This window comes from Salvelinus alpinus, chromosome 30, assembly GCF_045679555.1.
Source record: "Salvelinus alpinus chromosome 30, SLU_Salpinus.1, whole genome shotgun sequence".
Classification (NCBI taxonomy): domain Eukaryota; kingdom Metazoa; phylum Chordata; class Actinopteri; order Salmoniformes; family Salmonidae; genus Salvelinus; species Salvelinus alpinus.
The window spans coordinates 25622746-25639449 of record NC_092115.1 but is presented as its reverse complement, the minus strand read 5'-3'; the positions used below and the strand labels follow the sequence as shown (position 1 = coordinate 25639449).

Sequence of the window (16704 nt, the reverse complement as noted above, 5' to 3'; positions counted from 1 at the left end):
GCAGAGAAAAAGGCAGAGGTACGCTCTTTGAAAGGGTTCCAAAAGGGTTCTTTGGATGTCCCCATAAAAGAAAATGTTTTGGTTCCAGGTAGAACCCTTTTTGGTTCCAGGTAGAACCAAAAGGGTTCTACTTGTGAGTGAGAAACAGAGGGAAAGGTAGCGATAGAGACTGAGGCAGGGGCAGAGACAGAGAGAGAGGCAGAGACAGGGAGAGAGGCAGAGACAGAGAGAGGTGGAGACAGGGAGAGAGGCAGAGACAGGGAGAGAGGCAGAGACAGAGAGAGAGGCAGAGACAGAGAGAGGTGGAGACAGAGAGAGAGAGGCAGAGACAGAGAGAGAGGCAGAGACAGGGAGAGGTGGAGACAGGGAGAGAGGCAGAGACAGAGAGAGGTGGAGACAGGGAGAGAGGCAGAGACAGAGAGAGAGGCAGAGACAGAGAGAGAGGCAGAGACAGAGAGAGGTGGAGACAGGGAGAGAGGCAGAGACAGGGAGAGAGGCAGAGACAGAGAGAGGTGGAGACAGGGAGAGAGGCAGAGACAGAGAGAGAGGCAGAGACAGAGAGAGGTGGAGACAGGGAGAGAGGCAGAGACAGGGAGAGAGGCAGAGACAGAGAGAGGTGGAGACAGGGAGAGAGGCAGAGACAGGGAGAGAGGCAGAGACAGAGAGAGGCAGAGACAGGGAGAGAGGCAGAGACAGAGAGAGAGGCAGAGACAGGGAGAGAGGCAGAGACAGAGAGAGAGGCAGAGACAGGGAGGGCGGCAGAGACAGAGGCAGAAGGAGAGGCAGAGAGAGGGGCAGAAGGAGAGGCAGAGACTGAAACCGAGGCAGTTAGTGTTAGCGTTATCTTGGCTGGTCATAATCACAGCCCCACTGTCAGAAGGGGGTAATAGGGGCCAATAGAGGCACTCACTTTAAGTGATATCTCCTGTCTGTCTGCCAATGGGCAGAGAGGAGCCTGTGTTTACACATTTTGTCAATGGTGGTCAGGTCCGTCCAGGGACATCCATGGTTAGTGCACAGGACTGCTTTGGGACTGGGCTTGATTAGGGATGTGCTCTGACAGCTTGTGTGGTGGTAGATATTATTTAATTGTCTTGATTTAAGGACTTTGATTTAGGATGAGCAACATACAGAGTGGATATCATATAACCTATAAAGGTTGTGGTCCTTAAGTGCTTTACAGACACCCTCTTGGTTTATATAGTGTTATATCACTGTTACTAGACAAATGTTAGATTGTGTAACTAAAGTCAAGGTGATCTTCAGATTTTTAGATTTGGTAAATTTGGTCAATGTGACATTACACATGAATGACAAATAAGATACAATTGCATCATTAAACAAATGACTTGTGAATAGAAAGAAAATGCTAGCAAGGACAAACCATTCCACAGGACATCCATTCATCTTCTAAGATCAATTTTCCAGAGGGTGACAGATCAGGAATAAAGTGAAAGCGGGGTTAATCTCTGGAAATTATATTGTTATTAATAATAATTTCTCAGATATCTAACGCCTGTGGAAGAGTAACTAAAAAGTTAATTAAAACTGATGGGTAAGTCTGTCTTTTAGAGTAAAACATGTCCTCCATTGATTGCATTTTGTGGTATAATATATTTGTCTCAATGTATTCACTCCAAGTAGTACCGCTGTATGGCGTAATCTACTAAATGTATAATCATTTCTTAATAGCTGTTGTGACAATTAGGTTAGCAATGAAATACATTTTCTAAATGTTTGAGTATATTTTGAGAGCATAGACAGAACCAAACTGCATTTATTTGAAACCTCTCTAACAAGCAATTATTGTTAATTTGCCCTAAAAAAAAAACGGTGAAACGGTTTGTCGACTTGCTCTTACACAATGTGAGAATATTCATGTCTTTGACTTTCCACACTTAGAAGTTAATTATTGTTATTACCATCACGGTTGAAATCACTCGACAAGGACATGTCAAGGCAGATAAAATCCACACACTTTTCATTGCTGAGCAGAAACGAAAAAAAGCAAAGCATAAAATATATTATAATCACCTTCAAAATGCTAATCAAATGTGTCCCATGTCTTTTCCTCATATGGTAATATTCAGTATTTCCCTCAAACAATAATGTTCCTTCCCCCTATACTGTAATAATGTGTTTAAAGGTGGGGTGATCATATTGATTTAGTCATACCACGACATCATTCCCTATATCATAAACAGACCAGGTCTGTTAAAAACATGTCGTGGTGAACAATAGGATTTAGTTGAAAAAATACCCATCTTGACAGGATGTATTATTAGCCTGGGCGAGAGGGAAGGAGGGCTACAGTATATATGCCCTGACTCACACAGAGACAGCATTTCACTTTGAGAGAGACATAAAGAGACATAAAGTGGACATCATATTGAATCATCCTCCCGGTCAGGGGTGTCTCTGTAATGTGTTGGTGACCGATCTTTGTAGCTCACGGTGGTAATTCACCCAGCTCTACAACCAACACAACAACCACCGTGGTGGGAAGATGTCCATGCATCAAAACATCACAGGGTCTACGGCCCAAATAGAACCCTATTCCCTACATAGTGCCTTATTTTTGACCAGAGACCATGCTGAAACATGGACGCTGTTGTAAAGGCTTCACACTACACTCAGAGCACACAAAGCTCTCCGCTGAGAAATGGCTCTTTGATACTTTAGTATTTAGTATTTTATTAGGATCCCCAAAGCAGCAGCTACTCTTCCTGGGGTCCACAAGGTCTGGACCACAGGAGAGACAGGTGAGGATATTTAAGCAATAAGGCCCGAGGAGGTGTGGTATATGGCCAATGTACAATGGCTAAGGGCTGTTCGCCTGCACGACGCAACGCGGAGTGCCTGGATACAGCCCCTAGCCATGGTATATTGGCCATATACCACAAACCCCGAGATAGCTTATTGCTATTATAAACTGGTTATCAACGTAATGAGAGCAGTAAAAAGTCATTTTTTTCAGACAATCGGCATTCAGGGCTCAACCCACCAAGTTTATAATGTACAATAACCACTTACACAAACCTCTTCAACATTACGTGTCTTTATCTTCTAATGTTTAGGGATATTGCTCACTTACGCATGTAAAACATATTAGGACACATGTCAGAGCATGTAGATTTGGATGCCTCCAGGGGGTTGTTTTGTTTAGCAACCTCAAGTGTAGGCTAATACGACAATTTGACAGTGCAATTTAAAACTTCTCTGGCAATTAATGTACAATGATAACACAATGATTCTCTCCACGTTTATATCAATGACCTTCTGTAGTGGCTGCAAGTGTGTGTCTATTTGAGAGAAGAGGTGCAGACAGAGGCTACCGTCAGTCATTAAAGGCATTGTCCTTGTGTCTCCTCTGTAAAAACCCCTCCAAAATGGCAGCTGATAATCCAAATCCAATGTGACAGGAGGGGAGAGGGCTGTCTCGGCACATAAAGCTTTCAATTCTGCTTGGTTTATTTACACTTTAACTTTCAAATGTGAGGGCTCAGGGCTGGTCTGGGGCGTGTTGTGGTGGACTGGGCTGGGCTTACAGAGGGGACAACACCTTGTTGTCCGTGGTGCTTTTTTTAGCCAGGGAAACACAGCAGAATCTCCCTACTGGAAGATTCTCACAATGAGCCTTTTACACAAAATATAAATAAATTAAGACATGATATATGGTACATGAAGGAAGTTAATTCCTTAAACAAAGCGTGTTGATTCTGATTTACACCAAGGGCTGTTTCTTTAATAATTTACAGCCGCAGGAATTTATGACCCTATGCTGGGCGTGTTGCTAAATCTGTATTGCCAAATAATGAGATTTTAGCACATGAGCTTATAAATTATCTTCTGATTTGTCTCTGGCTTTTTGTCAGTTGCCTTGTGCTCCCGGTCATGGATGGCATTTGCCTGTGTGCTCCTAATGGCTGAGTTACACTTAGATAGATGAGTCTTGATGCCTTCTGGTTTCGTATGCTGGGGAGCGGGAGGGAGGAGGGAGGGATATTGTCTATGGCTATGAAACATAACATCTGTATCCTGCTAGCAGCTACACCCCAATCTGTGAATAATTGTGACCTTTCCAGATATCACTCTATGTCCAACATCTTGCTTGAGGGAGCAAGCTGGAATCCTTCAGCCACATCCGTTTGCGATATTAAAACAACGAAGAAGTTACTGCGAACGACTAACACTGTTTTGTCTCTCTGACATCACTGCATGCATGATAAAACAGCAGAATATGTCCTGCAATTTTTTTTACCACGATGTGCGACGCTCTTTACCTCTGCTTCATCAACAAAACAATAACAACAGCGGTGGGGCAGACAGTGGCGCTGTTTCCACTACTGAGGAATCCATCTTCAAACGATAATTATACACTGTCTCACAAATAGCCTTAGAATTGACAAAGACGTGATTATTTTTCAGTGTGAGCTGTGAGCTGTATTTCTGTAAATTCATGAGTGTTTGGGTCTAGCATCTGTTTTCAGCTTTGAAACATGTCTGTCTGTATCAATAGAGACTTGAGGAGAAAGAGAGAGAGAGAGAGAGAGAGAGAGAGAGAGAGAGAGAGAGAGAGAGAGAGAGAGAGAGAGAGAGAGAGAGAGAGAGAGAGAGAGAGAGAGAGAGAGAGCACATTCAAAGACGGACAGCAGGTGGATGAGTGGCATGTGACATCAACTAGGCAGTAAAACGATCCTATTTCACAGTCCTCCTTAGTGCTTCTGCCACTGAATCAGTAATGGACCCATAAAAGCTCTCTCGCTCTGTCTCCCATCACTCCTAAAGATGCATCCCTCATCCACAGAGGCAAATGTTGAAAGGGGTGAATATCTCCACTGTGTATGGCAGTGCATGAGAAAACATAGTGCAAATAGATAGGAGCCAGACCTAATAGTTACCTAAAATAATGTTTATTCCCTTTCCACCAATTAATGGAGCGGCAAATGGGATAACAAGGGCTCTTGATTTGTGGGCCTCCTTTGCAATTACCACATTTCCTGGCCCTGTTTAAATTAAACAAGCCATTGATTTTATGTTGAATATTATTGTGCCATATTCCTCAAGAGCGGTTTTGATGGAGCTCCAGAATGATAGGAGTTCCAAGCCCCCCTCCCGAAGCCAATCCTAATAAAAAGACAGGGAAAATAACCAACGCTCCCACCTAGGTGCCACATTCCCGACAGCAAGCAGACAAAGATTGCTCCACAAACGAGCCCTGCCCCCCTGTTGGAGTATGACACACGCCAGGCCCGGCCTTTAGTTCCATTTGAAAGCCTCCGTATCAAGTAGTGTCTGCCAAGACTCAGAGAATCAGCTGGTGAGCCATTTTTAGAGCCCGATTCTGCTCAGTTCCCCAGAGCCTTTGATCATGCTGCACTGTCTCGCTGTGCGGCTGTCCTCACTCTTTCCTCTCTCTGTGTGTGTGTGTGTGTGTGTGTGTGTGTGTGTGTGTGTGTGTGTGTGTGTGTGTGTGTGTGTGTGTGTGTGTGTGTGTGTGTGTGTGTGTGTGTGTGTGTGTGTGTGTGTGTGTGTGTGTGTGTGTGTGTGTGTGTGTGTGTGTGTGTGTATGTATGCATGTGTGTATGTGTCTGTGTGTGTGATCGCTGGCAGTCCGACACAGCAGAACCTGGTGATCCGAGGTGAATTGGGTGTACAAAAGAAGAACAGCCCTTAATCTAATTTCTGTGGAGAAAGGTGCTCTCTCTCTCTGGCTTGTCCAGCTCCCATCCTGAGCTCCAGTTCCTTTAATGCAGCATGGCCTCTAAAGTGGACTATTACAAAAAGCAGGTGGTAGAAAGGAATAAAGGGTGAGAGAAAATGAGTGAGTATAGACTTGCACCAAAACACTCATTAAATTCCTATTCCACCCTCCTCCTTCTCCACACACTCCTCTGGCATTGTCGGGTAATACAGATTTTGACTCCAAGTCTAACACCATTCTCTGTTTTTTGTATTTTGTTTACTTTGTGTGTGTGTGTGTGTGTGTGTGTGTGTGTGTGTGTGTGTGTGTGTGTGTGTGTGTGTGTGTGTGTGTGTGTGTGTGTGTGTGTGTGTGTGTGTGTGTGTGTGTGTGTGTGTGTGTGTGTGTGTGTGTGTGTGTGTGTGTGTGTGTATGTGTGCATGTGTGTATGTGTGTGCGTGTGATCGCTGGCAGTCCGACACAGCAGAACACACTTGTGTCTGTGTCACACACACACACACACACACACACACACACACACAAGTGTTTTCGAAAGGTATGTTTTCGAAAGGTAAGTGACAAAACAATGAAAAGACACCTCCAACACAGATGTGACATTTGCATTAATGACACAGTAAGGACAGTTCATTTGTGTGAGATGCTATAGTCACAGACTCTGCAGGGTTTCCATGTGTCAGTATACTAATAATTAAGACAAGAAATGAAGTGTATGTCATTGAGGCAGTGCTGTTGAAAGACACAATGGGCATTAATTGCTCTACTCTGGGCAAAGAGTCATGATGGACTGTACTACCTAGTAATTACAATATCATTAGAAAGGTTGTGAGTTCAACTCATATTATAGTTGTTTGGTGTTGTCTTAATAGTGAGTTTTAACTCTATCAGTCCCAAGACCCCAGCAAAAAACGACTTTTCATTTCCCTGACTCTCATTTATCTGCATGCATTTAGAATTCCCACAGCACAGGGAAAAAATTTGTGTTTGTACACATTCTTCCTGGCGTGTACAAACTACTATTTATAAGTTAACCCAATGAGTCCCCCCATAATGCCTCTGAGTTTTGGACTTCTAAACATTGTGTATTTGAGGATTGGATTAATTTATGTCTTCTTCATCTGTAGATATCAACCATTGGTCTGTGTGATTAACAGGGGCTGAGCTAAATCCAAAGGGGCCCGGGGATATTTTTATATTACAAAAACGTCTGTAGAGTCAGAATGGTTTGAGCTACAAACTATTAAAAGCTATCTATGGATAGATGAGTTTCCCACGAACACGTACGTGTAACATGTTTTGCTCTATGATACTCATAAGCTAGACAAGAGTGAGAAGATAAGGGGTTCTTCTACATAGAAGATCATTGGAAATCCCAGGACATAGTGTCTATTTTTTATTTTTTATTTAACCTTTATTTAACTAGGCAAGTCAGTTAAGAACAAATTGTTATTTACAATGACGGCCTACCAAAAGGCAAAAGACTTCCTGCGGGGACGGGGGCTGAGATTTCAATAAATAAATAAATATAGGACAAAACACACATCACGACGAGAGAGACAACACAACACTATATAAAGAGGGACCTAAGACAACAACATAGCATGGCAGCAACACATGACAACACAGCATGGTAGCAACACAACATGACAACAACATGGTAGCAACACAACATGACAACAACATGGTAGCAACACAACATGGTAGCAGCATAAAACATGGTATGAACGTTATTGGGCACAGACAACAGCACAAAACGCAAGAAGGTAGAGACAACAAATAGGTGTAGGTGCTATCACAAACTCCACAGTGGTCACTGACTAGTTGAATATTAATTTCTATATTACCAAGTAGTTTAACTTAACTACAGTACTTCTGATCGCAACACCTCAGCATCACAGAATACATGTGTTTTGGAGTGTTAGGAAATTTGGAGCAAGTCCTGTGAAAGATTTGCTATCAAAGGGCCTTTAAGTCAATACACACCAGTCCATTTAGAAACATTAGAGGTTGAGCTGTGCTATTTGATTTTGAATTGAGAGAGACCTGGGACACAGACAGGCCTCTTCCTCCTTCCCTCTAGTCACACTCAAATAGACATCATTAGCAACACAACTAAGTGATAATGTGTATGCATGCAGCCCATATGCAGGGATCCTACTGAATCCCCCTCCCACGTTTCCCACGTTAGGGAATTTACTGTCACAGATAAGAAATACACTTTAAACACTGTATTGTACATCTACTTTACAGCATAGTCTAATAAGAATCTCTACTTTTTATGTAAGGTATGTGATATTATTTACAGTAATATTTCCCTCCTATTTGATGGACTATACATGCAATTCAATATCTTTCCAGCAGGTGGATAATATCTGAACGGTCCATAGACTGGAAAAGGCAGGCAAGACCAATTCAAGTGTTTTCCTACGTTTTTGACAACAACCCACAATAGATGATCAAAAAAATCTCTATGAGCAACATAGTATGGGTTGCACACTTAGAAAAGTCATTATGGTCACTAAGAACAATTTAAAGTCTTTCTACAAAATAAAAAAAAAGTATATATTTTGGTTTAAACATTTCTTGAAAATGTGGGGGTATTTTGTGTCCTGTGCTGGACGGAGCAAAATAGTTTTTGCTTTTCATACATTTCAAACTGGCCCTGACAGTTTCAACATCTTTTCATTTGTATTTAACACAGTAGGCTAATGAATTGCTTTGCATAAGCAGCTTGTTTTGAGAGGTCACCGCGTATGGAACTTTGTCATTTCACGGCTACTGTAACGCGTGCGCTGTGCGTAATCATATCTTTGATTGGAAAAAATATAAATTATTGATGTACCTTTTGTTTAGAAGTGGACTTCATTTCCACTGGTCTCTTATACAGCGAAGACAGAAGATAATTCATTCACTGTTCACAAAGCTCACTAAAAGCCACCCTGGGGAAGACGGACGGAGAGAGGGGGCTGGGGAACTGCGAATGGGGGAAAGTGGAAAGGAGAGAATGTCAGTCATTGAGCAAACCCAGCGCTGAGCGGCAGCACTGCACCTAAAACACTGTTTGCGAGCGACACATCTACCTTAGATTCAATCTCTGCTTTTTCCTCGGTATTCCTAGACTCCACGCATATTCCCTCTCTCAGCGATACATGCAACTGATACCACTCTGAACACAAGAGCTGGCACAGCCTGCCTCTCCACACAGCAACCTTGTAACGAGGTGTTAACTAGCCTACTATCCTTTCCATGCGACTCCGTTATCTCCGGTGCTTTCGCCAGCCTGCAATTGAAAAGTTTCGGTTTTGAGGATAAACGAAATCTACGACCTTCAAAGGGATTGTTTATAACAACGTAAGTACTCCGAATGTTTAGACTGTGATTGCGTTGTGTTCTGCTCTTTTACCTTTCGGGATTTTGTTGTCGTCCAACTTTTAACGCACCACGAATCTGGCTGTAGGCTATCCGACTATTTTAAGCGTGAACTCATGTATTCATTGTCGTAGTACTTACTGATTGTGTGGTCGTCAACCCTGCCTCTTGAAATGTGAATCTTGTTTACAGTCATTGACAATTGTATATCTTTCTTAAGACTAGCGTTTGGGATTTTATCATCAACCCATGTGATGCATGCGTTAGGCTACCCTACTCTTTCCAAAAATATGCTTTGCATTCTAACTTCTGAACCCGTTGGTATGAATCATTAGGAGCGTTTCCACAAGTTTCAAAGTCAGGGTAACTGTTAAACTTTACCTCTTGCTTTGGTCCTGAGTTAAAAATTTTACCTCATGTTTTGAACGTTGTTTTTATGCGGTCCTCTGTTCAAGTTAGGTCGGAAAAGGTATCATCACTTGTGGAAAGTACAAATCACCTGACATAATACCTCCATATAGCCAACACCTATAGTTTTACTTTAAATCGAGGTAGGCCTCTAAGTAGTTGAAAATTCGGAGTAGTTGTGTCCGCTACCTTAGTCAAGGCCTACAGTGGGATGCGGGGAACATGTCCAAGATGTTACAACATTGTTCCATCTAATGCGCGTGAACTACTTTTAGTCATCCAAAGAATACCGTGGAGAAATATGACTCGTCACAGATTAAAAGTCAAAGTTTTGATGTCTTTGTACAAAACCCCAATTAAGCTACCGTGTAATAAGGTGATTATAACCATACTTGCCTTTGACTATTTTAAAAACACCCATTATCTATCGTAGCCTTTAATGCTTATTAAACTAAACAAAGCCATGTTTTAAGTTAATGACCGAACAGTGGCCCTAACACTGTCTGCACAGCACCATACACAATGAACACTTCTCTCACAATTGTTTTGCTAAACCTTTGCTATTTGGAAAAGTAATATTTTAACATAATCTAAACCGTGGATTAAAATGTTAGTGAAGCATATTAGTTCATAGATGAATTTAGCCTTTTCTCTAAACTTGGTAACATAATGTTTTCTCTCTGTGTGTGTGTGTGTTAGAGAGAGAAAGAGAAAGAGAGAGAGAGAGAGAGAGAGAGAGAGAGAGAGAGAGAGAGAGAGAGAGAGAGAGAGAGAGAGAGAGAGAGAGAGAGAGAGAGTACATGAATATATTTAGAGAGAGAGAGCAGGTAGCCTACGTGTTGACTAAGGTTCCGTTAAGCATCAATTATGTTCACTTTAATCCTCGGAAAGAAAAAATCCTGAAATCGAAAACTAGCCGAGAAGTATTCTGAGAGGGAGCCGAGAGAAAGAATAGGGAAACACCTGTTTACTACAGACCACTACAATTTACATCCTGCCCCAAATGACTGACTACAAGCTGGAAGGTTTCCGCTTAACCGACGAGTTGTAAACGAGTTGCTCCAAAGCGTAAGGCGTTTAGGTTAATTCACAGTTGATGAATACACAAAATATGATGTCGATCAAGTGCAGCTCGTTCTCTAACGATAAGCGGTTGATGATGCGGCATTTCTTCAAGAAAATAAACATAGAAATAATAGTTTTGGAAAGAAAGAAAACAGCCTTTGACTTTCATGAGCAGTTTATAAAATATCACTCTAATTGGACTTAATACAACATTTTATAATTTTTCAATTATGTTATAATATAACGTTTTAGATATTATATAATAATTATAAAACGTTTTAAATAAAATGTAAGCTAAAAGGGAACAAGGTTAGCAAGGTGCCTTGTGTCTTTCAACAGTAGCCTAGCCTATATTTTTCATCCGTGATCCTTTTAATCTAAAATGTTTGCTTTCCAAATATACTAAATTGTCTGTGTATGTTGACATGCCAAATCATCTTTATAGCTGTTATAACGGAGGGATGCTATTGATCTATTTTTTGTCAACTGGAAAGATTAGAGTCCTATGAGAGTCATATCCACCAGTCGACGCAGACAAAAGTTTCCATATTTTTTATGACATTATATTGACCTAATTGATATAGTCTAAGTGTGTAGGCTAGAATTGGCTATATCGGTTTTTGAAAACTTTAACATTCTTATTTCAAATTATTATTGCCTAATTTATTCCTATAGGCCTACTCACCCGTTTTATTTTCCACTAAAACACACTTTCATCGCTTCGGTTGATTTATCAGCATAGTTTATCAGCATAGTCTCACACTTTTTTCAAACTTCCTATTTTTCTATTAGCCTATGTTTACTTGAATTATAGACATCAAAAAGGAAGTGCTATGCCTAACGCTCTGACATGCGTTTCATTTTTTTCGCAGTAGGCCTATTTCTGCGTCTGATTATTTCTCTAATCATGGTAGGTTTTAAACAAGTAAAAAGTTAGGTTTTGGCATATGATTTAGTATGTTAGGCTAATTGATACATCATCATTTAGATGGTATGCCTGTTATGTGATGAACCTCTAAATATTAATGTGTGTGCTGTGCAGACGAATAAGGATATTTTGGTTTTTCTAAAATCATTGAGTAGCAGGTGAAATAGACACCTGCTCTTTTCACAGCGCAACAATTTGTAGAGAAGAATGAGGTTTTGAAAAATTTCCTTCACAAGTCCAGTTTTGAACCGATATTACACATGTTGGGATTGTTATCCGTATTTTTAGGCTATTTAGTCCTTATTGCTAAAGGACAATGTTATGTGAATTAATCAACTTCATGTACGCCTAGAATATAGATGAATTTTCCACTTAGCCTATTGAAATGATTGGCTACTCCGTCTTTGCTTTGCGTTTCTTCACTGTGGCCTGGGAAGAGTCAAGCAAAAATCAAAGTCGATGTCGGAAGAAAAGTAACACATTATTTATTTGTTAGCGTTTCGATTTTTTTCCCCCAGTCCTTCTTTTCTATCCCTTTCAGCAGCGATGTCAGCTGTTATTGCTTCCCATTGATCCTCTTGCAAAGTGAGAACTGAACTAAAATTAATGTCGAATCCAGAGCACGGATCAATAGCTAGAGTTATTTTAATCTGGATTTGAGCGCTGTTTGGAATTAAAAAACCGGAAAGCAAGCAGGCGGAATGAAACACAGTTAGCAAATAGGATAGCTTATTCTTCTCTGTGTGGTTCGAGAGCTGAACTATTGCGAAGGAAAGGAGAAAGAATCGAAGATTTACTCAAATTAGGCTACTCTTCATATTTGATCAATAGGGAATTATTAACGTCATGATATGCATTAATATCGTAACTTGATATGCTACTGATCCTCCGTTTGGTCCAGACTTACACAAACCCAGATGACATAGATAGTAAATTAACTATGGATTACTCTATCACATCGTCTTGATGACCCTTGGTCTATTAAATCCTATCGATATATAGGCTAGGCTACTAATTCCTCGTTCTTTATCAAAAGCAGAATGGTTCCCCCTGCCACATCCCCTCCATCACGTCCCTACTAAAGTTTATATTTTGTTTTGCTAATAAACACTTGACTGAATGCTAATTTGCCATGCAGATGGTGGCATGGTATGGTAATTGAAATAAACGGTAAATAACAAGTGTTTGAACATATGGGTTTAGGATAAATATCTCGCTCATGCACTCACGGTTTCACTGTATGCATCTTAGATTAGTTTTTGATATGCATTCATTATTTTGAATATTTTGTAGGTTGGTCAATGCCTTGTGTGGAATGTTAAATCAAACGAAGACGTTTCCCCTTCATTCATATTACATTATTCTGACACTTCCCCTTCGTTTAGCTGATTCTGTTTCCTAATACATTTTTTGGCAGTGCAAATATTACTTGAAATGTTGTTTCAAATAAGGTTGTCTGGTTTGCTTTGTTGTGCGCTCGGTCTGTAGCTGTGGCTAATTCGTTTCGTATTGCGATATTCAATCTGAATAATCATACACTTTATCAGTTGTATTGTTTCCTGTGTGTATGCCTATATTGTTTTCCGTCATCCGTTACATGGCAATATTTACATCACGTTGCGACTAGCCTTAGTTTAAAAAATGTTCCCTTAATTTTTTTGTGTGATTTGGAGACAAAGTTTTGATCAGTCTTGTGGATATAGCTATTTGCTGTTTATGTCTGTAGGGGACTTAACTTCAATATTCTATTCTCTTTATTATTGTATTTTGTTGCTTTCTGTCAGGAGTGCTTTTTGAATTGAGTGTACAAATCAGGGTCTCCAATACTTAATAGCAACGACTGGTGGAGTGTGTAGCCCTGGAACTAGTTATATATGCAGGAAAATGTACTTTTATTGTTTTTTCCAATGTACACATGTGTAGGATATTACTATTATGATGTTATAAAATAATGCATTTTTATTGACAAATAATTGCAAATTATATTGAATAATGTTCCATTTTGATTAATGTTGCCTGTTTCCATTTAGCAGCCTATTGCTAGATATTTCCAATAGCCTTTTGCAACGGTTTGACTGAATTGTATAGCAGTGTTATTGACATTGAGAACAGGAGACAGTTCGGAGTTAGGCAGTCTAATGTGATGAGGTTTGTACAATATAGTTATCAGATATTTTCTTTCTCAGATTTCACCATTTGTCAATGATCTGGATGTACATTTCAGAGCTTGGAAATAAGTTAATTTCACATCCTGCCCAGAAGGCATTATCAGTGCATTTGCTTCAATCGATTGTAGACAGATATCTTTGTGTACTTATTATCTTCCTACATCATGGCTTGGGAGTGGAAAGGCACTTGTTCCGATATGTCTGATTGACACACACACACACACACACACACACACACACACACACACACACACACACACACACACACACACACACACACACACACACACACACACACACACACAGAGAGAGAGAGAGAATACTATATTCATGAATTATGAAAGCGTAGTTACTTGTGTAAAGACTTCCGTGAAGTCTTCTAAACTTCAGTTTCATCCCTATAACAGCAACCAACACTTTCCTTCAAAATCTATCATGGCACTGCTCCTGTAATGAGAAGCCTGCTGTGTTGGCTGAATTATTGTGTGGTGTTTTATATGTTGAGTTGGCCAACAAGTTGTCATAAGAAGGCTTTGGGGCAGGCCATCACTGTGCTGCTCACTGTATGTTATTGAACATCCAGTGACTGGCCAGGTAGGCCAGTGGTGTCCTCGCTCTTCAGTCCAGTCCAGGGCTCACTGTCCCCAGGCTCAGCCCAAGCCCTATGCTCTGTCTCTGTCTCTCTCTCTCGCTGTCTCTCTCTCTCTCTCTCTCTCTCTCTCTCTCTCTCTCTCTCTCTCTCTCTCTCTCTCTCTCTCTCTCTCTCTCTCTCTCTCTCTCTCTCTCTCTCTCTCTCTCTCTCTCTCTCTCTCTCTCTCTCTCTCTCTCTCTCTCTCTCTCTCTCTCTCTCTCTCTCTCTCTCTCTCTCTCTCTCTCTCTCTCTCACTTTCTCTCTCTATTTACAAAGAGGTTGCACGGGTTCAGTGAGTGAGATGGTCAGGGGTGAGAGACAGAAAGAGAGAGAGGGGTTCTCTTTGTAGTCCACGGCTGGCTTTGGCGCCCTGGGAGCCAGACACGACACCTTGCAAATAATCTGGGCTTAGCAAGGAATTAGTTGGTTCAGGTGGGTTGTGTGTGGCAAACAGTCCATTGGCCCCTGAAATGAATAGCCTAGGCAGGTCAGGAAACATAAAAAAATTATTTTGTCTGCCATGAATCAATGTGTTTCGCTGTCCTTTTAGCTCACAAAGGCTTATTTAGAAAGTAAACCCCCTTCTCCTTTTGGCAGTTAGACCTGAATGTCACTTTGGGTTGGTCACACACCAAGCCAATGGTTCAAATATACACAAAAGGAAAGAGAGTGCTTGGATTTGTGGGTGAAAGACGTCTCCTAAAGATTTTGAAAAGACTGATTAGGCCTACACCACTCTGTGTCATACACTCTAGTGGAATGTATTGGTTGTTAGTGAACTGCCATTCGAGCAGTGTGGCACAGCTTGTCCAATCCTTATTGATTTTGCAGCTGAATATGCCCAAGTGGCATTATTGTATCCTTCACTGAGCGCCGGCTCTGATATTAAATCTTACTTTCATATTTGTCAGTACTGCAGCATATTCTGTGGAGAAGCAGCAGCTGCTGTTGGTACATTTTATTGAAATACTCTCTATATAGATTTCATATTGGCGAGTGAGCAGGTGATTTTGATTCAGAAGGAACATTTGAGCTACGGCAGTGTGTACAGAGTCACAGAGGCACACATCAATGACTCTATTTCAATAGTATTGACTGTCCTTCGGACATCAGCCACAACTGGCTGTCTAGAATACTGAGTGAGCTTTCCGCTGGGACGCAAACACACCCGGCCAGCCCATCCACCACACAGACAGTTGACTCTGCCTGTCGCAAACACACCCGGCCAGCCCATCCACCACACAGACAGTTGACTCTGCCTGTCGCAAACACACCCGGCCAGCCCATCCACCACACAGACAGTTGACTCTGCCTGTCGCAAACACACCCGGCCAGCCCATCCACCACACAGACAGTTGACTCTACCTGTCGCAAACACACCCGGCCAGCCCATCCACCACACAGACAGTTGACTCTGCCTGTCGCAAACACACCCGGCCAGCCCATCCACCACACAGACAGTTGACTCTGCCTGTCGCAAACACACCCGGCCAGCCCATCCACCACACAGACAGTTGACTCTACCTGTCGCAAACACACCCGGCCAGCCCATCCACCACACAGACAGTTGACTCTACCTGTCGCAAACACACCCGGCCAGCCCATCCACCACACAGACAGTTGACTCTACCTGTCTGTGTCACAACGGCAAATATTTGATGCCACACTCCCTGTTTCAAGCGGCTAAAATCTATTAGACTTTTACCTATATGATTATGTTTTTACCATTTTAAGTGAAGTCTCGTATAAAAAAATATCTTCGATAATGTCAAGAGGTTTTGTCCCCTTTAGACTGAGTGGTTTTTAGGTGCCTATAAAACGACATTGGATTGTTTTGGAAGTGAAACAGTGTAATTAGCTGCTCTGAGATGTGCCAACATCTTCTCCCTGTGTGCAGTAGAATCACATGCAGATGAGTGAAGAAACACCTCTTATGTTTCATAGTAATGTTTCATAGTAATGTTTCATAGTGATGTTTCATAGTGATGTTTCATAGTGATGTTTCATAGTGATGTTTCATAGTGATGTTTCATAGTGATGTTTCATAGTGATGTTTCATAGTGATGTTTCATAGTGATGTTTCATAGTAAGGTTTCATAGTGATGTTTCATAGTAATGTTTCATAGTAATGTTTCATAGTGATGTTTCATAGTAATGTTTCATAGTAATGTTTCATAGTCATGTTTCATAGTGATGTTTCATAGTAATGTTTCATAGTAATGTTTCATAGTAAGGTTTCATAGTGATGTTTCATAGTAATGTTTCATAGTAATGTTTCATAGTGATGTTTCATAGTAATGTTTCATAGTAATGTTTCATAGTAATGTTTCATAGTGATGTTTCATAGTAATGTTTCATAGTGATGTTTCATAGTAATGTTTCATAGTGATGTTTCATAGTAATGTTTCATAGTGATGTTTCATAGTAATGTTTC

General features: G+C 41.1%; 1 protein-coding gene across 8 annotated transcripts in view; it reads left to right on the top strand.

Moving 5' to 3' along the window:
• The first annotated feature begins 8676 nt into the window (after positions 1 to 8676).
• Positions 8677 to 16704, top strand: part of LOC139559721 (E3 ubiquitin-protein ligase RNF220-like) — a 193491-nt gene continuing 185463 nt past the window's right edge. For 2 of the 8 annotated variants that reach the window (XM_071375970.1, XM_071375968.1), the window contains exon 1: positions 8685 to 9052. The gene's annotated coding sequence lies outside the window, so the exon portion shown is untranslated. Of the gene's footprint in view, positions 9053 to 16704 lie in introns of all 8 variants that reach the window. The other 6 variants (XM_071375967.1, XM_071375966.1, XM_071375971.1 and 3 more) reach the window with 6 other exon arrangements.